Genomic DNA, 24,271 nt, shown 5'->3' with positions numbered 1-24,271 from the left:
GAAGGAAGGAAGGAAGGAAGGAAGGAAGGAAGGAAGGAAGGAAGGAAAAGGACAGTTCAACAAAACTATTGAATGCATCTACCAAATCTGACTACATCTCACATCTTCAAATATCTCTCGAATGAAAGGAAGAAGATACATTTTCAAATTCTTTTGGGGAAACAAGTGTGATGATTATAATTATGTTTTTTAGTGTCTTTTTATTCTTTCCTTTTATGGGCTTACCAAAATTTTATAGATTGTTATGATTTATTATTTATATTACTCTGATTGATTTCATAGAAATCTTCCCAACTTCTCTGAATTTTTCATCTAGATTATTTTTTTTGGAACTCTTATTATTTAATTGCATTTGCATACCACAATTTATTTAACTATCACCAAATCCATGGCTACCTACTTTGTTTTCAGTTTTTTACCACCCTTACTATAAACTCCTGCTATTAGCATTTAGTTTATGAATGAATGGATAGAAATATGTATTAAGCAGTATGTGATAAACACTGTGCTAACCGTTGGGTATATAAATAGAAACAAAAAGCCATCACTTTTCTCAAGTAGGACACAAATGCCTGTCTTCCATATCTTTCGATGGCAAATACAACATTCTCTCCACTTTATCCTTTTTGTTCCACCTTCAGCTCTATGTTACCTTCCCCTTTTCTTTTTCCTTTTCAATGGAAAATGGAAGCAAGTTGAGTAAATACTAATGCAGAAAGCATGTCTCTTGCAGGAGTATGCATATAATGTCTGTCCATGTCCTGTAGGCTGGACCACTACTAATGTCAGTTCAGTGTCCAAATTTGAGGGCTTAGCGGCTGAATTTGTGATAGGGTAATTCTTTGCCCAAACCTAAAGGCCTCCAAGGGAACAATTTGGGGCCAAAACTGAGTAAAAATGGTGCAGGGGAAATAAGGGGTAGTTATTCCGATCCAAATTTTAAAGCCCATATTACAAGTACTTTGCTTCACGTCCCTGATGAGGGAAAAGTGTAATTTTTTTTTAAAGCAATCGGGGTTAAGTAACTTGCTCAAGGTTACACCGCCAGTTATTTCTGGGTGTGGTGCTAAGTATAACAGCCCAGATTTGATTCCAGGTCATCATGACTCTGGGGCCAGTGCTCTTACTCACTGAGCCACCTAGCCACCCCTAAGCAATTGGGGTTAAGTAACTTGCTCAAGGTTACACAGCCAGGTGTTTCTGGGTGGGTGCTAAGTGTCTGAGCCCGGATTTGATACCAGGCCATCCCTACTCTGGGGCCGGTGCTCTTACTCACTGTAATACCTGGCCGCCCCCAAAGAAATGTATGCCCAGCATTTTCTTTTTTTGTCTTTTGGAGGGCAGTTGGGGTTAAGTAACTTGCCCAAGGTTACATGGCTAGTTTGGAAAAGTGTAATGTTTTCCAAGGCTATTAATGGGAGCACTTCAAGTCATTTTTAAAAACATTAAGTTTCCCAAGGCTTTAACTGAAAACAACATAATTTCATTGAACATATTTATGTACTAGTACTCTGTATATAGATTGCTAATCCCTTGGTAACTTTCATTCCCATTGTTATATACTGAGAATTGGTAGTTACTAGTCAGGTTTAAACTTTAATGGGAACCTCACCTGTAAAGGACTGGTGTGTTTCAATTCAGTCATACCTGGTAATGGGCTTACACAATTTGCCTTTCATCTCTTAGCTTCAGAGAGCTTTCAGTCTTCTAGATTCCCTGTGGGGGGTAAGGAGAGCCATGAAATACACTCATTGAGTTTATAAAATAATGATGTTATGTGAGAGATGTAATGCTCCTTGTTAGATTGGTGGCAACAATACAATAATCTTTTCTTCCTGTGCTTGCCCTCATCACTGAAAAGCAGGCAATATTTCCTTTATATGCTCCATTCTTTTACTACCAATAACTTTTCCAGTGAAATCTGACCAGTTATCTAAGATGGATGATGGGTAATGCTAAGAAGACTACAATTTCCATGTCTATTTTGTTTTCTCTATACCCTGGGACTCAGAATGCATCTGTAACTTAGAGTCTGATGGTTCACAAACACACTCATTAGAGATGAGTCCAATACAGAGCATGTGGATAAAGGACATGCTTGGGGTCCAAATATATGATGGTTTATTCTTACTAAAGAGGATGATGACTCCAGAGTTAGAGAATCTGAGTTCAAAACCTGCCTTTCATACCTCCTAAATTTGCAATGTTGGGCAAGCCACTTCTCTTGGTGTTTTTTTTTTTCTCATCTATAGATTAAGGGATTTTTTATTAGATAGCTTCTGAGGTTCCTTCCAGCTCTAGAACTATAAAGAGATGAATAATTTTTCATGTCCTATTTTCACATGGTGATGACATTTGTCTATAAAGAAGTTATTAAAATAGAACATGAGTTCTAAAAACTGCATTCCTAGAAATAGTGCTATACAGTGGAACAAATTCTCTCTTGGGAATCAGAGGCACTGAGTTTAAATTTGTACTTTGTCACTTCAGGTGCAAGCCATTGAACAACTCTGGGAATCAGTTACGATTAGGTTAGTGTAACTACTCTCTAAGGACTTTTTCAGCCTTATATCTATTCTTCTAGAGGCAGAAGGTAGGCTGCCAGGAGATGATTTTATTTAGTCAAAGTGGGTCAGAACTGGGTCACAACTAAAGAGTGAAGGGACTCATATTTATACTATCTGTAGGCAAACTGAATGCAATGATATGCCTATCCTTGATGTACAGAAAAAGATAGAAGTTATTAGAGCTGTTGAGGATATTGTTATATAATTATACATGGGAGAGCTTCAAAAATACTCTCAGAGATCCAATGAATAGATTAGAAAATTCTCTGTCAATAAGAAAATGACCTGATTCTTTTTTCTTTACTCTGCCCTCTCAATTTAAATAGAAGGAAACAAAGCCCATAAACGTTAAGTAACTTGCGATGTTTTCACAAGTAGGAAGTACTTAAGTTATTTGGTGGAAGGTATTTTGGGGTTAGGATAAGACTTCCAATACTTCATTTCTTTCCTAGCAGTACTTCTGACTCCATTTTATTCCTCATGATTTATATTAGATAATTTATCATCCTGAAATTTTCCTCAGCAATTGGAACTTGGAATTTTTCATCTTGGTATATTCCTTTCCCACTGGCAATGTTTTTTTTTTTTCCTTTTTTCCCTAGGGATCTCCATTTTGAGGACAAACTGAGGCCAGTTATATTTTATTCTTCTCTTGGCTATGCTTTTGACTCACTCCAAACAGACATTATGCCCTCCACCAAAAATCTCTCTAAACCATTTTCATTTTATCTCCTCTTTAGAATGCAAGCTGTCTGAGGGAAATTCCCTTTTTGTTTGTTTTGAATTCATAAAACTTACCACAGTGCTTGAAATGTACAAAACAATTAATGAATGCTTCTTTCCTGTCTGTCAAATAACAGAAACTGAATTCATTCTCAGTTTCTTTTATTCCAAGTTCAGTGTTCTTTTCATAATGCCAGAAATAGTGTCAGGGCAGGTTTCATAAGGAAACCTTAAGCTGTGGATTTCTGACTGCCAACATATTATTTTAGTAACACAGAGGAACTCACCAAATATTAAAGATATTCAAGAGACACAAGATCACAGATTTAGAGTGAGAAAAGAGTTCAAAGATCATCTTGTCTGGTGCAGTGTTTAGACATTTTTAGGCATCTTCCTCCCTTGGGTGGAAATATTTCCACATATTTCCGTGTCTGTAATAACCAATGCTTGTCTCCAGTTTATTACATTCTGCTTCATGTTAAGGTATGTTTTCTGCTTTTGGTCACTTATTTCTGATGACAAAAAAAAAAGGTAGAAATTCTCTCACCCTCCCCCCCCAAGAATGTTTTTCTCTCTGGGTCTCGGGACGAACTGGAATCTTCTGTTCCACAATTCAAATAATTTGCCACTGGCTTAATCTCTTTTAAATTTTGGAAGGAGGGAGAGAAAAAACAAAAAAAAAAACACTTTTTATGTGTCTGGCACTGTGCTAAGTGCTTTGTAAATATTATCTAATTTGATAGTATTATCTTATTTTCTAAATTAACTGAACTCACTGATACACTGACTATATATTGACACAATTGTTATTGATCTTTTTTTGCCAATCACACAATACTTTCTTTCTTGATCCCTAAAGATCCATATTTCATAATGATATCACATCAGAAATACACACACTTTTATTTGTGTCCTGAAAGTCAGAGCCATCATATTTTCTATTCATCCAAAATATAAATATGTATCTAGAACTCAAGCCAATTATTATTTGTATGATTTTTTTTTCTTATGGGAGGGAGAACTACAACTGAATGTTAATGGGAAAAAATCACTTTTAAAATGTAAGTGGATAACAGAAATGATCAGAAACCAGAATCCAACAATATGTTGTTTTAAGACACATACTTGAAATAGAAAGACATATAAAATTAAAATAAGGGAGTGGAGGAGATTTTATTATGCTTCAGCTGAAATAAAAAAGACAACGGTACCTACCATGATCTCAGACAAAGAAAAAGTAAAATTATCATCGACTTATGCTAAAAGGCACCATAGGGAGGTAACTAGTTGGCACAGTGGATAGAGTACTGGCCCTGGAGTCTGGAGGATTCATTCCAAAACAATTAATAGCTCTGTAATCTTAGGCAAGTCACTTAACTCAGATTGCCTAAAATAAATAAAAATAAAAGACCCCTTAGTCAATGAAGTAATATCAATGTTAAACACGTACACCAAATGGCATAGCATCCAATTCTTAAAGGAAAACTTAAATTAATTACAGGAGAAAATAGACAGTATAACTATACTAATGTGTGGCCTCAAATTTGTCCTCTCATATCTAAATTGGTCTAATAATAAATAATAAAAAGTTAAGGAGATAAAAAAAAATTTTTAGAAAAGTTAGATATGATAAACATCTGGAGAAAATTGAGTGGGAAAAGAAAGGAGTGTAGGTTTTTCTCAGCTGTCATTTTCACAAACATTGACTATTAGAGCAAAAAAAATTTTCACAACCAAATTCAGAAAAGTAAAAATATTAAGTAAAACATTTCAGATCATAAAGAAATAAAATTATATTTTAAAAAGGGTGGTAGAAACATAAATGGATAAAATGTAACCTAAATCATCTGTTCCTTAAAAAAATTAGTGGGTCCTCAGGCTCTGCAGAGCATCCGGCTTGGATCCCACACCCCGCCAGCCTCTCCAACTCTGTTCTCTGCTGAGGCTGAGGCCGGGCTCTGTAGAGGCTGCGGCAGCAGCGCAGACATCGTGTAGCCCAAACAGTGGCAGCATGGCAGCGGTGGAGAGCCGGGTGTGTGAGACCGTGAGCTGCAGTAGGGAGGCCAAGCAGCAGTGCCCCACCTGCATCAATCTGGGCATCCAGGGCTCCTACTTCTATTGTCAGGAGTGTTTTAAGGGAAGCTGGGTCACTCACAAGTTACTACACAAGAAAGCAAAGCATAAAGTTTCTTCATGGACGGTGGAAGTGGATATTAACACAGATCCTTGGACAGGTTATCGATACACTGGTAAACTTAGACCACATTATCCACCGATGCCAACTAGACAAGTGCCAAGTTATATTCAGAGACCTGATTATGCTGATCATCCTTTAGGAATGTCTGAATCTGAACAGGCTCTCAAATGTACTTCTCAAATAAAAATACTTTCCTCTGAAGATTTACAAGTTAAGCGATTTGTGTGTAGACTTGTGAGGGAAGTGTTGGATGTGGCCGCAACGATGGCTAAACCAGGTTTAACTACTGAAGAAATAGACCATGCTGTCCATTTAACATGCATTGCAAGAACTTGCTATACTTCACTGAATTATTATAGTTTCCCCAAGTCATGTTGTACATCAGTGAATGAAGTAATCTGCCAAGGAATTCCACACAGGAGACTATTGCAAGATGGCAACATTGTTATGAATTATCTATTGAAATGTTTATCATGGGGACCTGAATGAGACATTTTTTGTTAGAGAAGTGGAGGTGAGTGCAAAAAAGCTGGTTCAGACAACTGACACATGTCTCACGCAAGCGATGCAGTGAAACCTGGAATTTGATACAGAAATCTGTTAAACATCATTAAGAAGGATACCCAAGCAAATGATTTTTCAGTTGTTCAAAGCTACTGTGGACCTGGAATCCATAAACTTTTCCATACAATCCCTAATGTGCCACATTATACCAAAAATAAAGCTGTTGGAGTGATGAAGCCGGGTCATGTATTTACAATTGAACCCATGATTTGTGAAGGTGGATAACAAGATGAATCCTGGACAGATGGTTGGACAGCGGTGACAAGAGATGGGAAGTGGGGCAGAGGCAGGCACAGGAGGCAGCAGCCATACAGAGGCAGGCCCGGGAGGAGGCCTGATCAACTTGGGGGACAGGTCATCTCGCCAACCACAAGGGCCACTACCAGGCCTATCACCAAAGGGCTGGGACTGGAAAGAGCAAGATAAGAGTCAAATGCAGGGCCCCTCTCTGGAACAGCAAATACTCCTGGGGCTAACACTTCATACCCAGAAATTAAAAAAAAAAGCCCCCATCAGGACCTCCAAGTACCAGGATGGCAGAGTGAACCCCACCTGCTCCAACTCCCCCCACATCCTGCCCCTGAAAACATAGTAACTCTTGCCCCAGGGCAAAAGCCTCATTAGTAAAGGCTTGGGAACCCTAGAGGAAGGGCATGGCTAGGACCCTGCCTCAAAATGGGTAGAAAAAAGACTACAAAGACTCTGTAGTCCTACTATCCTAGAGGGAGGAACCAAACTCAGAGGGAGACAATGTGGACTCCACACCCCACAGCTGAAACATCAACAGGAAATGGGTCCCAAGCACAGAAAGCTTTCCTAGATGAGCTCACAAGGAACTTTGAAAACCGAATGAGAGAGATAGATAGAAGACAAAATGAATGTCTCTCAAAATCAAAATCACAGAATTAGAAAAACATTATGATAAAGAAAACAGCTCCTTAAAAAGAAAAATGTGTGATATGGAAAAGAAGTTTTAAAAACTAACCAAGGAAAATGATTTGCTAAAAACTGGAATCAACCAAATTGAAATAAATAACTCTATGGGGAACCAAGAATTAGTCAAACAAAAAAAACAAGAATGAAAAAAAAATAGAAAAAGAGGTAAAATATCTCAATTGAAAAATAACTGACCTGGAAAACAGATACAGGAGAGATAACCTGAGAATCATAGGCCTACCAGTAAATCATAATGAAAAAATTAACCTGGACAACATTCTCCAAGAGCTCATTAAAGAAAACTGCCCTGAGATACTAGAACCTGAGGGTAGAATAGAAATCAAGAGAATCCACCAGACACCTCCTGAAAGAGATACCAAATTGAAAAGTCCTCGAAATGTTGTGGCCACACTCAAGAACTACTAGGTAAAAGAGAAAATATTTCAAGTGCTAGAAAGAAACAATTCAAATATCAAGGAAACACATTGAGGATCACACAGAATTTGGCAGCCTCTACACTGAAAGATCGGAGGCAGTGGAATTCAATTTTCCGGAAGGCAAAAGAGCTTGGGTTACAACCAATAATCACATACCCAGTGAGACTGAGCATATTCGTCCAGGCAAAGAGTTGTTCATTCAATGATATAACAGATTTCCAGACCTTCCTTATGAAAAAGCCAGAACTCAATGGAAAATTCAACCTCCAGTTAAGAGATGCAAGAGGGACATATAAAGATAAAAAAGAAAACACACACACACACACAAACACCCTGTTATATAAAAAGAGCAAGCTGTTTATAGTCAAGTAGAGGATATGAGTATAAAATACACAAAATAATGAATAACAAAATCTTATTAAGGGCTACAAAGGGCCTGCAATGGAAGAAGAGGAATGAATGAAGTGGAAAAGGGTAAATTATGCCATACAAAGAGCCATAAAAACAATATAGCAGAGGAAAAGAAGGGAGGGAGATGAGTATTACAAGAGCTTTTCCCTCATTGGTTCTTTTGCAAAGAGGGAATAACAAGCAGTTAAGCATAGGACTCCATGGAGAAGAGACAAAAAATGTATCATATTAGAGGGAAAGAGGGGAGGGTGAGGAGTTTGCATGAGATTTGTTCCTGTCACTTTTGGTGAGAAGAAGAAATAGCATACTTCATTAAGTATAAAAATATCTTACAGGCAGTAGGAGGGGGAAAGGGATACAAAAAGTGTGGGAGGGTGAGTAGGGAAAGTAAGAAATAAGGGGGAAGGGAAGGAAGAGGAGGGGGGCTATTAAGGGAATACTGAGGGAGTTGGTGGTCAAAAGGAAAACTATTAAGGCCGGGAAGGAAAAAGGGGAGAAAAATATAAGCATTAAAATGGGAGATTTTAAAACGGGAAAGAAACAGATAATAATCATAACTGTAAATGTGAATGGAATGAACTCTCCCATAAAATGAAGACAGATAGCAAAATGGATTAAAAATCATAATCTTACAATATGCTGTTTACCAGAAACACATCTGAAACAGAGGGATACAAACAGGGTAAAGTTAAAAGGGTGGAGTAAAATATATCATGCCTCAGCTAAAGTAAAAAAAAAAAACTGGGGGTGCAATTCTTATGTCAGATAAAGCAAAATCAAAAAAAATTATCTAATTAAAAGAGATAAGGAAAGAAACTATACCATGCTAAAAGGCATCATTGCGAATGAAGCAATATCATTACTTAACATATATGCACCAAGTGTTATAGCATCCAAATTCCTAGAGGAGAAAGTAAAGGAATTAGAGGAAGAAATAGATGGCAAAATTATAGTAGTGGGAGACATAAATCTCCCCTTCTCTGAACTCGATAAATCCAAAATCAAAATAAACAAGAAAGAAGTTAAAAAGGTGAACAGAATTTTAGAGTGGGTAGGTATCATAGATCTCTAAAGAAAACTGAATGGGGATTAAAAGAAATATACATTGCTCTCAGTGGTTAATGGCACATACTCAAAAATTGACCATGTTCTAAGGCATAAAAGCCTCACAATTTTGTTCAGTAAGGCAAAAATATTAAATGCATCCTTCTCAGATCATGATGCAATAAAAATTATATGCAATAAAGGGCCATGGAGGGGCGGCCAGGGAGCACAGTGAGTAAGAGCACTGGCCCCAGGTTTGGGATGACCTGGGGATCGAATCCGGGATCTGACACTTACCACCCACCCAGAAACACCTGGCCGTGTAACCTTGAGCAAGCTACTTAACCCCAGATGCTTTTTAAAAATAAATTAATTAAAAAAATACAGGGCCATAGAAAGACAGACAAAAATCTAATTGGAAATTGAACAATTTAATCCTAAAAAATGTGTGTGTCAAACAAGAAATTACAGAAACAATTACTAATTTCATTCAAGAGAATGGTATTAATGAGACAACATACCAAAATTTGTGGGATGCATTAAAGGCAGTTCTTAGGGCAAGGTTTATATCTGGGAGAGCATACATGATTAGCTTAGAGAAAAGGGATGTCAAGGAATTGGGCATGCAAATGAAAAACCTAGTAAAAGAAGAAATTTAAAATACCCAAATTAAATAGTAAATTAGAAATATTGAAAACCAAAGGAGAGATTAATAAAATCCAAATTAAGAAAACAATTGAATTAATAAATACAACTAAGAGCTGGTTTTATGAAAAAAAAACAATAAAATTTATAGACAGTCAATATGATAAAAAAAGAAAACCAATTATGAGTATCAAAAATGAAAAGGGTGAATCTACCACCAATGAAGAGGAAATAAAAACAATAATTAGGAGTTATTTTTCCCAATTATGTGCAAATAAATTTGATAATCTTTGGGAAATGGATGAAGATTAAAAAAAAATAAACGTTGCCTAGATTTACTGAAGAGGAAGGATATCACTTAAATAAACCCATCTCAGTAAAAGAAATTGAGGAAGCCATCAGTTAACTCCCTAGGAAAAATCTCCAGGGCCAGATGGATTTACTAGTGAATTCTATCAAACGTATAAAGAGCAATTGATTCCAATACTCTAGAAACTATTTGGAAAAATTAGTGAAGAAAAAAACTTACCAAATTCTTTTTATGACACAAATATTGTACTGATACCTAAATCAGGAAGAGATGAAACAGAGAAATAAATCCATAGACTGATCTCCCTCATGAATATATATTCAAAAATTCTAAATAAATTATTAGCAAAATGACTACAGCAACTTATCTCAAGAATAATACACTTTGATCAGGTAGGATTTATTCCAGGAATGCAAGGATGGTTAATATTAGGAACACCATCAGTATAATTGATCATGTCAACAATAAAACTAGTAGAAACCACATGATTATCTCAATAGATGCAGAAAAGACTTTTGACAAAATATAACATCCATTCTTATTAAAAACACTAGAAAGTATAGGAATAAATGGAGCCTTACTTAAAATAACAGGTAGCATCTATTTAAAACCATCAGCAAATATTATATGTAATAGGATAAGCTAGAAGCATTTCCAATAAGATCAGGGGTGAAATAAGGGTGTCCACTATCACACCTCTTATTCAATCTGGTACTAGAAATGATAGCAGTAGCAATTAGAGAAGAAAAAGAAATCAAAGGAATCAAATTAGGCAAAGAAGAGACCAAGCTATTACTCTTTGCAGATGATATGATGATTGACTTAGAAAATCCAAGAGAATCAAGTAAAAAACTACTTGGGGCAATAAATAAATTTGGCAAAGTTGCAGGATATAAAATAAACCCACATAAATCCTGGGCGTTCCTATATATTTCTATTGAAATTCAACAGCAAGAGATAGAAAGAGGAATCCCATTTAAAGTTACTGTAGACATTATAAAATATTTGGGAATCTGCCTGCCAAAACAAACCCAGCATCTATATGATCACAACTACAAAACACTCTTCAAACAAATTAAGACAGATCTAACTAATTGGAAAAATATCAATTACTTGTGGCTGGATCGAGGTAATACAATAAAAATGACAATTTTACCTAAATTAAATTACATATTTAGTACCATGTCAATCAATCTACCAAAAAAACGTACTACATAGAGCTAGAAATAATAGTAACAAAATTGATTTGGAGGAATAAATTGTCTAGAATATCAAAGGAATTAATGAAAAGAAATGATAGGGAAGGTGGACTAACTATACCAGATTTCAATATGTATTATAAAGCAGCTGTCATCAAAATTGCTTTTTACTGGCTAAGGAATAGAGTAGTGGATCAATGGAATAGATTAGGCACACGAGATTCAGTAGGCAGTGACTATAATAATCTATTGTTTGATAAACCCAAAGACACCAGTTTTGGGGAAAAGTATTCATTATTTGACAAAAACTGCTGGGAAAACTGGAATATAGTATGGCAAAAACTGGGCATAGACCATTATCTAACAACATATACCAAAATCAAGTCTAAATGGGTGTGTGATCTGGTATAAAGGTTGATACTGTAAGCTATCTGGGAAAAAGAAAAAAAAAAGGAATAGTTTAAGGAGTCAAGATGGCAGAGTAGAAGCAGGACCTCCCCACTGCTCTGGCTTCCACCTTCCCCAATCCATGTAAAAAGGGGACTCTGAAAAAATTCTGGAGCTGCAGAACCCACAACATGACACAGAGAAGCTAACCTCCCACTGGGTACAGCCCAGCAGTCCAGGAGTAATCGGCCAGCTCAGTGCTCTGCTTGCTGAGCCCAGACCCACACCAAGGCTTTGGCTGCCAGGCAGAGGGACTCCAGATCAGCACCAGCTGTAGCCCTTTACATAATTATCAACACATATATGTGAAGGACAAAGTGAGAGGACAGTGCAGTCTGGACTTTAGGAAAGGAGTGCATGCCTTTTGACCACTAGGTGAGCAGCCTCTGAGATGGCCAGCACAGCCAGCCAGCGTCATGTAGCAGCGTGAGCTCCTGGCCTACAGACTGTAAGGGGACCAAGCACCAGGATGAGGGGTAATCGCTCTTGCTTTAACCTTGGATCTGGATTGCAGTATAGGGTGGAGGTCCTGGGCTGTGTGCCCAGCTTGCCAGAGCTTGTGGAGATCTCAGAGAGAGCACCAATCTAATACCTCTGGCAGCTGAGAAAACCCCAGCACTTAGGACAAAAGCCCCCCCTTCTGGTGTCAGAGTCCTACTGTGGCAAAAAGCCCAGGGGTCAAGTGACTGAGGGGTGACATGACCAGGCAAAGGAAATGAAGCAGACAGAATATCCCAAAATTACACTCCTAATTTGTGGACAAAAGGGAGCAAAGCATGGAAAAGGAGGAAGACAGTGAAGTCAGAACTCCTGCACCAAAAGCTTCAAAGGAAAATTTGAGCTGGTTACAAGCTATAGAGGACTTAAGAAGCAGATAAGAGAAGTGGAGGAAAAATTGGGAAGAGAAATGAGAACAATGAAAGAAAATTATGAAATGAAAGTCAACAGCCTGACTGAGGACAACAATACCTTAAAAAATAGGCTAACTCAAATAGCAAAAGAGGCTCAAAAAGGCAATGAGGAGAAAAATGCCTTAAAAAGCTGAATGTGGCAGATGGAAAAAGAATCTCAAAAGCTCAATGAGGAGAATCATTGCTTCAGAATTTGATTGGAGCAAATGGAAGCTAATGACTTTACTAGAAATCAAGATACTGTTAAACAGACCCAAACAAAAGAAAGAATAGAAAGCAATATGAAATATCTCATGGGAAAAACCACTTACCCAGAAAATAGATGCAGTAGATATAATTTAAACATTATTGGACTACCTGAAAGCCATGATCAAAGTAAGAACCTAGAAATCATCCTCCAGGACATTCTCAAAGAAAACTGACCTGATGTTTTAGAACCAGAGGGCAAAATAAAGGTTGAAAGAAACTGCCGATCACCTCCTGAAAAAGTCCCAAAAAGAAAACTTCTAGGAATATTATAGCCAGGTTCCAGAATTCCCAGATTAAGGAGAGAATATCAAAAGCAGCCAGGAAGAAACAATTTGCATGTTGTGCAAACAGAATCAGGATAACCCAGGATCTGGCAGCTTCTACACTGAGGGATTGAAGGGCTTGGAATATGATATTCCGGAGGTCAAAGGAGATGGGATTAAAACCAAGAGTCACCTACCCAGCATAACTGAGTATCATGTTTCAAGGGAAAATATGGTCATTCAGTGGAATAGAGGACGTTCAAGCATTCTTGCTGAAAAAATAAAAACAAAGATGAATAGAAAATTTGATATTCAGATACAAGAAGCAAGGGAAGCATGAGAAAGTAAACAGGGAAAAGAAATCCTAAGGAACTTATCAAATTTGAACAATCAACATTCATACCTGGAAAAAAATAATTGTAACCTATGAAACTTTTCTCAGTAGTTAAAGGGAATATATATGTGTATGTTTGTGTGTGTATGTATATATATATATATATGTATATGTATATATATATATATATGAGTGTATATGGGCATATGAATACATACATGAATGTGTGCATTTATGTTTACTGGTATACATGGAGGGCACAGGACCAATTTAACAGGAAGATATTATACTTAAAAAGTCAAATTAAGAGGTGAGAGAGGAATATAATGAGAAAAGTTGGGGAGAAACAGAATAGGGTAAACTATCTCATATAGAAGAGGCAAGAGAAAATAGTTATTATGGAGGGAAAGAATAGGAAGGCAAAAGGGAATGTGTCTACCTTATTCCCATTGAATTTGGCTTGACGAGGGAATCACATACACGCTAAATAGGGCATCTCATCCTCCAGGAGAGTAGAAGTGGAAGTGGATGAGAAGGGGCATGATGGAAGGGAGGGCAGGCTGGGTAGGAGGGAAGTTGGAAGCACCCACTTTTGAAAAGGGATGCGATCAAAGTAGAGAATAGAACATGTGGGAGGTGGGTTAGGAGGGAGCAAGATATAGGCAGTCTTTTATAATATATCCACTATGTTATTGTTTTTCATTAGCCACAAACGTACAAGCTATAATGAACTGCTTATCTTCCCAGTAAGAGTGGGTGACAAGGGAGGAAGGGAATGAATGTGGAATTCAAAGTTCTAAAATCAAATATTCAAATGCACACACACACACACACACACACACATATATATATATATATATATATATATATACACTATTATTAATACTATTTTACATGTAATTGGGGAAAAAAAGATATACAGGCACTGGGGCATAGAGATCCATTGGAAAAGTAGAAATTGGTATGGGAGAAAATATGAGAGAGAGCAGATTGGAGGAGGGCATATCCTTTGGGACTACTATTTTGGGGTGTTGGCTAGGGGAAAATGGGAAGAAAATTTGCAATTCAGCATCTGGTGGAAAAGAATGATGTAAATCATAAATTAATAAAGCATTTGAAAAATAAAAAGGTAGTAAAAAAAAGAAATAGTTTACCTGTTAGATTTGTAAAGAGGGAAAGTATGTCTAAACAGAAATTAGAGAGCATTATAAACTGCAAAATGGATAATTTTGGTTACATTCAATTGAAAAGCTTCTGCACAAACAAAGCCAATGTAACACAGATTAAGAGGGAGGTGGGAAATTGGGAAAGAATTTTTACAACCTATGTCTCTGATAAAGGACTCATTTCTCTAATATACAGAGAATTGAGCCAAATCTATAAGAATACAAGTCGTTCCCCAATTGATAAATTGTCAAATGATATGAAAAGACAGTTTTCAGTGAAAGTAATTAAAGATATCTCTATTCACATGAAGAAATGTTCTAAATCACTATTGATTAGAGAAATGCTAATTAAAAATCTCTGAGGTACCACATCTCACCAGTCAGGTTGCCAAAGATGACAAAACAGGAAAATGATAAATGCTGGAGAGGATGTGGACAAATTGGAACAATAATGCATTGCTAGTGGAATTGTGAACAATACAACCAGTCTGGAAAGCAATCTCGAATTATGCCCAAAGGGGCACGTATAATTTCATACCCTTTGACCCAGCAATACCACTTCTAGGGTTGTATCCCAAAGAGATCATAGGATTGGGAAAAAGACCCATATGTACAAAAATATTTATAGCAGCTCTTTCTGTGGTAGCAAAGAATTAGAAATTAAGGGGGTGCCCATCAAATGGGGAATGGCTGAACAAGTTGTGTTATATGCATGTTATGGAATAGAATTGTGCAATAAGAAATGAGGAGCAGATGGACTTCATATTTACATGGAGAGGCTTATACTGAACTGATGCTGAGTGAGAGTGTAGAGCCAGGAGGAATTTGTACACAATTACACACATAACGTATGTGTGACTACCAACTTTGTTAAACTGGACTCTTCTCAGCAATCCAGATACATAAGTCAAAAGACTCATGTTGGAGAGAAATGTTTACATTGAGAGAAAGGATGGAGATTGAATCACATTGAAGTAAGCTACCTGCCCTTTTTCGTCTTCTTGTTTGGTTTTGTTTCCTCTCTCATTCTTTATTCCATCTGTTACAATCCTTCTTTATAACCTGTCTAATGCCTTATGTGAAAGTATTTGCATATACTATACTTGATTGTATGCAGCCATGGGGGAGGAGGGGAGAGAAAATTTGAAACTCAAGGAGTTGTGGTAATTAATCTTGTAAACTAAAAGTAAACAAATTAATTTTTAAAAAGAGAGAGAGAGAGAGACTGGAAGTTGTCAGTGCAGTTTGAACACACCTTGCTGGTCAAGGACACTGGCTGTGAAATCTTAACCCACACACTAGATGGTGTGCGCCCTCATTTCATGTCCCAGTTTTAAGTTCTGAGATGACTGACAACTCTAAATGCTGTCTTTTGACTGTACTGTGTGCATATTATTAAGAGTACAGAATAGCGGACGGTATTTTGTCATTTGTTTTGATGTCATTGTCTGTAGCTAGGAGAAGAATACAGCTTTGGGCGTGTGTACCTTCAAGAGCTTGCTGTGGGTCTCAAAAATCATTGAATAATAAAAAAAATTCTCTTCTCAAAAAAAAAAATACGGGGTCAAACAACAAATAGAAACTGCCAATAATTTCATAAAAGAGAATGACAATACTATAATGCAGCAGTCATCAAAACTACTTGGTACTGGCTGAGGAATAGAGGAGTGGATCAATGGAATAGATTAGGCACATGAGATTCAGAAGTCAACGACTACAGTAATGTATTGTTTGATAAACCCCCAGACCCTGGTTTTTGGGATAAGAACTCATTGTTTGACAAAAACTGCTGGGAAAACTGGAATATAGTATGGCAGAACCTGGACATAGACCATTATCTAACACCATATACCAAAAATCAAGTCTAAATGGGTTCATGATCTAGGTATAAAGGTTGATACTGTAAGCAGTCTGCTAAAAAAGGAATAGTTTACCTATGAGACTTGTGGAGAGGGAATGACTATGATGAAACAGGAATTAGAGAACATTATAAAATGTAAAATGGATAATTTTGACTACATGAAATTGAAAAGTTTCTGTACAAATAAAGCCAATGTAACCAAGATTAAGAGGGAGGTGGGAAATTGGGAAAGAATCTTTACAACCTATGTCTCTGACAAAGGACTCATCTCTAAAATACACAGAGAATTGATTCAAATTTATAAGAATACAAGTCATTCCCCAATTGATAAATGTTCAAAGGATATGAACAGGCAGTTTTCAGAGAAAGAAATTAAAGCTATCTATAAGCACATGAAGAAATGCTCTAATTCACTATTGATTAGAGAAATGCAAATCAAAACAACTCTGAGGTACCACATCTCACCAGTCAGATTGGCTAAGATGACAAAACAGGAAAATGACAAATGCTGGAGAGGATGTGGACAAACTGGAACACTAATGCATTGTTGGTGGAATTGTGAACTGATCCAGCCTTTCTGGAGAGCAATCTGGAATTATGCCCAAAGGGCTATAAATACTTTCATACCCTTTGATCCAGCAATACCACTCCTAGGGTTATATCCCAAAGAGATCATAGAAATGGGAGAAAGACCCATATGTACAAAAATGTTTATAGCAGCTCTTTTTGTTGTGGCAAAGAATTGGAAATTAAGGGGGTGCCCATCAATTGGGGAATGGCTGAACAAGTTGTAGAATATGCATGTTATGGAATATTATTGCGCTGTAAGAAACGGGGAACAGGCAGTCTTCGTATTTACCTGGAGGGGCTTAAAAGAACTGATGATGAGTGAGAAGAGTAGAACCAGGAGAAATTTGTACACAATTACAGACACAACGTATGTGTGATGACCAACTTTGATAGACTGGACTCTTCTCAACAATGCAGGGATATAAGTCAATCCCAAAAGATGCATGATGGAGAGAAAAATGTGTATCCATAGAAAGAACTAGAAAGAACTTAATTTATATCCAGGTGGAAGAAAAATACCTGATTTTATGTCCCCTTTACCATTATTCATTCCAGCTGGTACAATCCATTCTTACAACCTGACCATTGTATAATGTGAAAGTATTTACAGATCCTATACTTGATTATAAGCTGCCATGGCGGGGGGGGGGGGGGGGAGGGGGACAAAAAGTGAAAATTAAGGAATTTGGGGATTGAATCCTTAAAAGTAAAAGGAAAAAAACAAATTAATAAATTAAAGAATTAAAAAAAAGAGAGAATTACAACATGTCACAACATGCTATAATTTGTGAGATGCAGCCAAAAATGGTACTTAGGGGAAATTTATGTCTCCAAATGTGTACATCAATAAAAGAAAGACCAAACCAAATAAAGGGCATCCAACAACAGCAACAAAAGAGGTAGAAGAGGAAGAAAATTGAAAATCCACAATTAAATAACAAAATAGATATCCTGAAAATCAAAAGAGTGATGAATAAAATTGAAAGTTAATAAATGAACTGATAAATAAAACTAATATCTGGCTTAATGGGAGGAAAATAATAAAATAAATACAAAACTGGTTAATCTGTCTATAAAATAAGAAAACCAATTTACTTGTGTCAATAATGAAATTCGAAAGTCAATATGCTATGAATGAAGAGGGAATTAAATCACTTATTAGGGGTTATTTTGTCCAATTATATACCAGTAAAACTAACAACCTAAATGAAATGGATAGATACTTACAACATAACTGTCCAGATAAACAGATGAAGAAATAGAATAAAAAACTGTAACTTTTAAAAATAAATTGAACGAGTCATCAATAAGTTTGCTAAGAAAAAAAAATCCACCCGGCCACATGCATTTACAATTGAATACTGTCAAATATTGAAAAAATAACTAATTCTAATAATATAAAATAATTTTTAAAAATATGCAATTGTGTTCCACAAAATTATTTTATGGCATAAATATGGTTTATACACTTAACCTGAGGACAGTAAAAACACAGAAAAACTGTACAACCAAGTCAATAAATATCAATGCAAAAATTTTAAATAAAATGCAAAAAAGGAAATTGCAGCAATATATTGCTAAGATAATATAGCAGGAATGCAATAGTAGTACAATATTCAGGAAATTACAAGCATAATTGACCATATCAATAACAAATCATAATATTAATAGATGCAGAAAAAGCTTTTGAGAAAATACAGCATCCATTTTTATTAAAAAACACTAGAAAATATAAGAATGGGATCTTTCTTAAAAATAAGTAGTATTTATATAAAACCAAGAGTAGATATTTTCTGAAATTGGGATAAATGAAATCTTCCCATTAAGATCAGGGTTGATGCATGGATGTCCATTTTCCCCACTGCTACTCAATAGTGAGTCAGAAATGCTAGTGATAGCAGTAAGGAAAGAAAAATAAATTAGAGGGGAATAGGTTAGCTATGAGGGAAAAAAAAACTATAAATCTTTGTAGATTATGGTGTGCTTAGATAACTTTGGAGAACCAGGTTGGAAAAAAAAACAGTTGAAATGATAAAAAGTTGCAGGTGTTAAAATGAACCCACAAAAATCACCAACATTTCTATACACTACCAACAAAACAGAGAAGGAACTGACAGAAATAGAAATGCCACTTAAAATAATTGTAGCAAACGTAAAATACTTGGAATACGAGAAAAGAAACTATAGTAAGACAATTACAAAACACTTTTTTTTTTCAAAAAAATTAAGATCAAAACTGGATACATATTAATTACTCATGATTAGGCAAAGCCAAACTAATAAAAATACAAATCTACCTAAATTATTTTACTTATACAGTATCTTATCAATCAAACTATCAAAAATCATTTTATAGAGCTAAGAAAAATAATAACATTTAAACCAAAGGAAAAAAAGTCACAATTGTTGGTGGAGAAACACATAACACACACACACACACACACACACAGAAGACAACCCAGCAGTAGTTGATTACAACTTATACTTCACAACAGTATTCATTAAAACAATTTGATACTGACTAAGAAATTGTGGTAGATCATTTGAATAGATTAGGTACACAATATGCAGAAGTAAATAACAATAACCTTTGGCAAACACAAAGATTAAAGTTTTTGTGGTAAAACCTTACAATTTGACAAAGATTTTCTGGGAAAATTGGAAGCCTTTTTATAAGACTCTAGGTATAGATGATCATCTCAAACTGTATACCAAGATAAATTCAAAAAAAATATATGACTGTAATGGAAATGCAAATTTGTAAATTGTCTATGCTATGGGCATGAAAGATCTTGGGGCCGAATGTAATGGAAATGCAAATTTAAAGATCTTCCCTGCCCCTAGGCTAAAGTGCACCTGGAGCCTGGGGTGGGAGGCTTGTTCTTCAGTAGATACTTCTTGGTTGGCCAGTGGGTCAATAAGGTTGTTACATTCTCTGAGCCAAGAGAAGGCTATATAAGCCCTGATGTGTAGCTTTGTTTTGGGGCTCACTTTGAGAAGTATTCTGTGATTTGATATGGATTCTGGGAAGCCATTTTCCTGAGCCCCCCGGCATTGAAAAAACCCAGATGTTGACTGGGTATGGATGTAATGGTTGGACAGTTTGAAATTTGTCTACTAGATCTGTTTCTGTCTTGATAATTCTGTCTGTGTACTTTGAGGTTCGGGGTGCTGACCTTTTCCCCTGAACAAGGTAAACGATATATGTCTGGCTGATTAAAGTAAGCTTGTTAACCCATTTTGAGTTGCTTTCCTTTATCAAAGCAGATCCAAGAACCTGTGGTGGCAGCAAAACCTGAGGACCCTTGGGGTGCTTGCTGCTACAATGACTTAAAGAAAAAAAGAGATATCACAAGTAAATTAAAGGAGGATAGAAAAGTACCTTTCCAATCTATGGAAATGGAAAGAGATTTTCATCAAACCAATCATGTAGAGGATAATGGAAATCAAAATGGAAAAAAAAAACGATTTCAGGAAAGTAAAAGGCTTTGCACAAACAAAAATAATGAATCTAAAATTAGAAATAAAATAAAAATTTGTAGCAACTTTCTCTGAAAATGCCTCATCTCTTAAAATTAAAGGGAACTGATACATATGCATAAAAATAAGAGACATTCCTCAGTCTATAAATTTTTATAAGTAATCATAAGTATTAATAATCACATTAAAATGCTCTCATTGTTGAGAAGAGAAATGCAAATTAAAATAATTCTGGGGTAGCATCTCATACCCATTGAATTGGATAAATGACAGAAATAGAAGAATGATTAGTGATGGAAGTGTTGTGGAAAATGTGAAATTTAAATGCATTGTTGATGGAGTTTTGAATACGTACAAACATTCTGGTGGGAAGAATATAGAATTTGAGGGAATGTCCATCAATTTAAGAATGAGTGGATAAGTTGTGGAATATGATTGTGATAGAATATTATTTTTCTATAAGAAATAACAAGGAAGATGATTTCAGAAGAAAAAGAAAATCTTTGAAGACATATAAATTTGGAGGTAGATAGCATGCTTCTTGGATCATTATACTGATGAGAAAGCTACCATTCACAATTCTTCCTTGTAAAATATTGCAGATAATGTGTACAAAATTCTCGGGTTTGGCTCACTTCACTCAACATCATTTCATGAAGGTTTTTCCAGGTTTTTCTGAAATCATCCTGCTCATTATTTCTTATAGCACAATAATATTCCATCACAATTATATAACATAGCTTGTTTAACCATTTCTCAATTGATGAGCATCCTCTTGATTTGAAGTTAACTCCCTCAAAAAGAGCTGCTATGAATATTTTCATAGAAATAGTTCCCTTTTCCCTTTTTTGATATTCTTGCATTAGAGATCTATTAGAGGTATCACTAAATCAAGGGTATGCACAGTTTTATCTATTCCCTTTGGGCATAGTTTCAAATTGCTCAGTTGGAGATCATCTTGAGATACTTTTGACTCCTGAAGCAATAGGGTGCTTTGGATTATACATTGAAATTAGATTAAAAATAATTGATTATAATTCTCAAGCTTGGGTTGACAAGGTGGTGCAGTTAGTAGAGCAATGGTCCTGGAATCAGGAGGCCCTCGATTCAGATTGGGCCTCAGACACTTGACACAAAAAACTATCCATGTGAATTTCAGCAAGTCACTTAACACCAAGTGCCCTCCCCTGCCCCCTCCAAAAAGCATAAAAAAGAAAATAATAATGCTCAAACTTGTTCAAAAAAAGTATGGGTATCTGTTAAAGGAACTTTGGATATTTAACCCATCGAAAAAAAGAGGGTCAGCTAGGTGGTACATTGAATAGAGCATCAGCTCTGGAGTCAGGAGGACCTGAGTTCAAATCTGGCTTAACACTTAACACTTACTAGCCATGTGGCTTTGGCCAAATCATTTAACCCCAATTGTCCCTCCAAAAAAAAGTAAAGTAACAATACAATATAGTATATTATGTCAGCCTTATGGGGCACCTAGGTGGTGCAGTGAATAGAACATCAGCCCTGGAGTCATGAGGACCTGAGTTCAAATCTGGTCTCAGACACTTAACACAAAAACTAGCCGTGTGACCTTGAGCAAGTCACTTAACCCTAATTGACCTCCAAAAAGCACAAAAAAACAATGAGGTTACATGATTGCACACCTGAAGTTTGTGAAGGACTGTAACATGGAAAAATGATCATCCTTGCTTTCTTTTCTGCTCTTGAACATATTAATTATCTTTAGTTTTCAGTATTCACTTCTACAAGATTTTGAGTTCCAAAGTTTCTTTCCATTTCTCCCCTTCTCCTATCCAAAGATGGCATGCATTCTTATTATCCCTTCCCCCAAAATGCCCACCCTTTTATCACCCCCTGTTTCTCTTATCTCCTTCTCTTTTGTTTTCCTATAGGGTTTAATAGTAATGGCATTTAAACATTCCCCTGTATTGGCTTGGTTTGGGGTTTCATTGTGTTAAAACCCAGAGCTTGTTAATCCCACTTGTAGGATGGACTTGTTGATGAGAAAAGAGAGTGCTCACCTGGGAGGAGCTGGTGACATAGATTTGGAGAGACACAAGAGAGAGGCAGAAGAACTTTTTGGAAATAGCACATTTGGAGGCAGAGAGAGACTGAGAGGATTGCCGAGGGCCACTTTGAATTGCCCAGGAACTTGAGAGCTGCCACCCAGAGCTGCCAAGGACTGAGGAGACATGGCTGTTATGCTGGTACTTTGTCTGTCTGTTCTGATGTTGTTTTGCCAGATTTGTCCACTGGTGAAGGGACAGTCCTGTTGTTGCAGATGTCTGGGAACCTTGCTGTTGGTTCAGAGCTACTCAGACTGTTCTGCAGACAGAGTTTGAATACTGTCCACTGGTGAGGACAGTGCTGTTGTTACAGAAGGCTTTTGAACCTTGGTGTTGGTTCAGAAGCCCTGAATTTTCTTGTTGTATGTTTACAGAAATCCTGTAAGACAGTTTTGCTAATGTTTTCAGGGGTCCTAGGACTGTTCTGCAGACAGAAGTTGAATTAATGAAGAGACTGGCAATGTATCTTGTGGCCTTGCTAAGCTTTGTCTCCCCAGGAACAAAGATTGTTGAGAACTTGCCTTGTGTCAAGATGAAGAAAAGACCTCCATTTGAGTATTAAGTACTGTGCTAAAGCTTGCTGTAACTCTGGGTAGATTCAGTTGTGATCCAGGGGTGGGGAACTTTTGACCATTTTGTGCTCTGTGATTGAACAAATGAATGTACTTTACTTATGATTGGAAACTAATCTCCATTTGAGAAGAATGGCTTTGTGATGGACTAAATGAAGCTACAGCCTAGGGGTAGAGTAGTATTTAGAACAGGGTCTTTGTAATTGATTAATGTAATGTAATGTCATAGGGTGGGTAGTACTTGATTAAATTGGGTAGTACTTGGAGATTATTGAATCACACTTAGTAAATGCTTTATTTTGAATGATGGCATAATTTGATCTTCTCTGTTCTTCATTTTTCACTTAATAAAATGGAGAGCACCTACGCTGATATTTTGAACCTTAGGAAGTGGCCTTTGTTTGGCATTACATTAGATAGGGCAAAATAGATTTCTATACACCATTACTTATATATCATATTTCCCCAGTTATTTGTAAAACAATTTTTAACATTAGTTTTATAACTTTGACTTCCATATTTTCTCCCTTCTTCCCTCCCCATCCACCCTCATTGAGAGGAAAAACAATTCAATATAGGTTACTTAGGTGTAGTGATACAAAACATTTCCAAACAGTCATGTTGTGAAAAAACTTACTATATTTCCCTTCATCGTATCCTGCCCCCCATTTATTCTATTCTCTCCTTTGACCCTGCAGTTACCCAAAAGAGTTTACTGCTGATTATCTTTTCTCCCCATTTCCCCTCTATTCCATCAGCCCCCTTCTTATATCCACTGCCCATTTATTTTCCTGTATGGTAAGATATATTTTCATATTCAATTGGGTATCTATGTGATTCCCTCCTTAATCCAAATCCAATGATGTTGTTTCACTCATTGCCTCTCAGCTCTTGCTTCTTCCTCTCTCTTATAAAAAATATTTTTCTTTCTCTTTTATGTGAGATGATTTACCCCATTCTACCTCTCCCCTTCTCCCCCTTTCAGTACATTACTTTATCACTACTTATTTTTATTTTTGTTTATATCATCCCTTAATATTCAACTCACCCTGTGCCTTCTGTATGTATTTATGTGTGTATACATATATGTATATGTTTATGTATATACACCTATATATGCATGGGTGTTGTATGTGTGTATATGTGTGAGGATAGATAGGTAGATAGACAGATAGATAGACTAGATAGATAGATAGATAGATAGATAGATAGATAGATAGATAGACAGATATAGAGGCAGACAGATGGGCAGGTAGGTAGGGAGAGAGAGGAGAGAGAGAGAGAGAGAGAGAGAGAGAGAGAGA

The 24,271-nt window shown here is 36.3% G+C and overlaps 1 long non-coding RNA gene and 1 pseudogene across 1 annotated transcript in view; one reads left to right on the top strand and one right to left on the bottom strand.

The window, feature by feature from the left end:
- Positions 1–24,271, bottom strand: part of LOC138172941 (uncharacterized) — a 150,944-nt gene that overhangs the window by 61,837 nt on the left and 64,836 nt on the right. The gene's annotated exons all lie outside the window — the stretch shown is intronic.
- Positions 5,223–15,740, top strand: LOC138172939 (methionine aminopeptidase 1-like; annotated as a pseudogene).

Source organism: Petaurus breviceps, unplaced genomic scaffold (assembly GCF_028583685.1).
Source record: "Petaurus breviceps papuanus isolate PSGF00001 unplaced genomic scaffold, PetGlider_PUasm1.0 556, whole genome shotgun sequence".
NCBI classification, from domain to species: Eukaryota; Metazoa; Chordata; class Mammalia; order Diprotodontia; family Petauridae; genus Petaurus; species Petaurus breviceps.
Note: the sequence above shows the minus strand (reverse complement) of the source record. Positions and strands in the feature narration are given on the sequence as shown.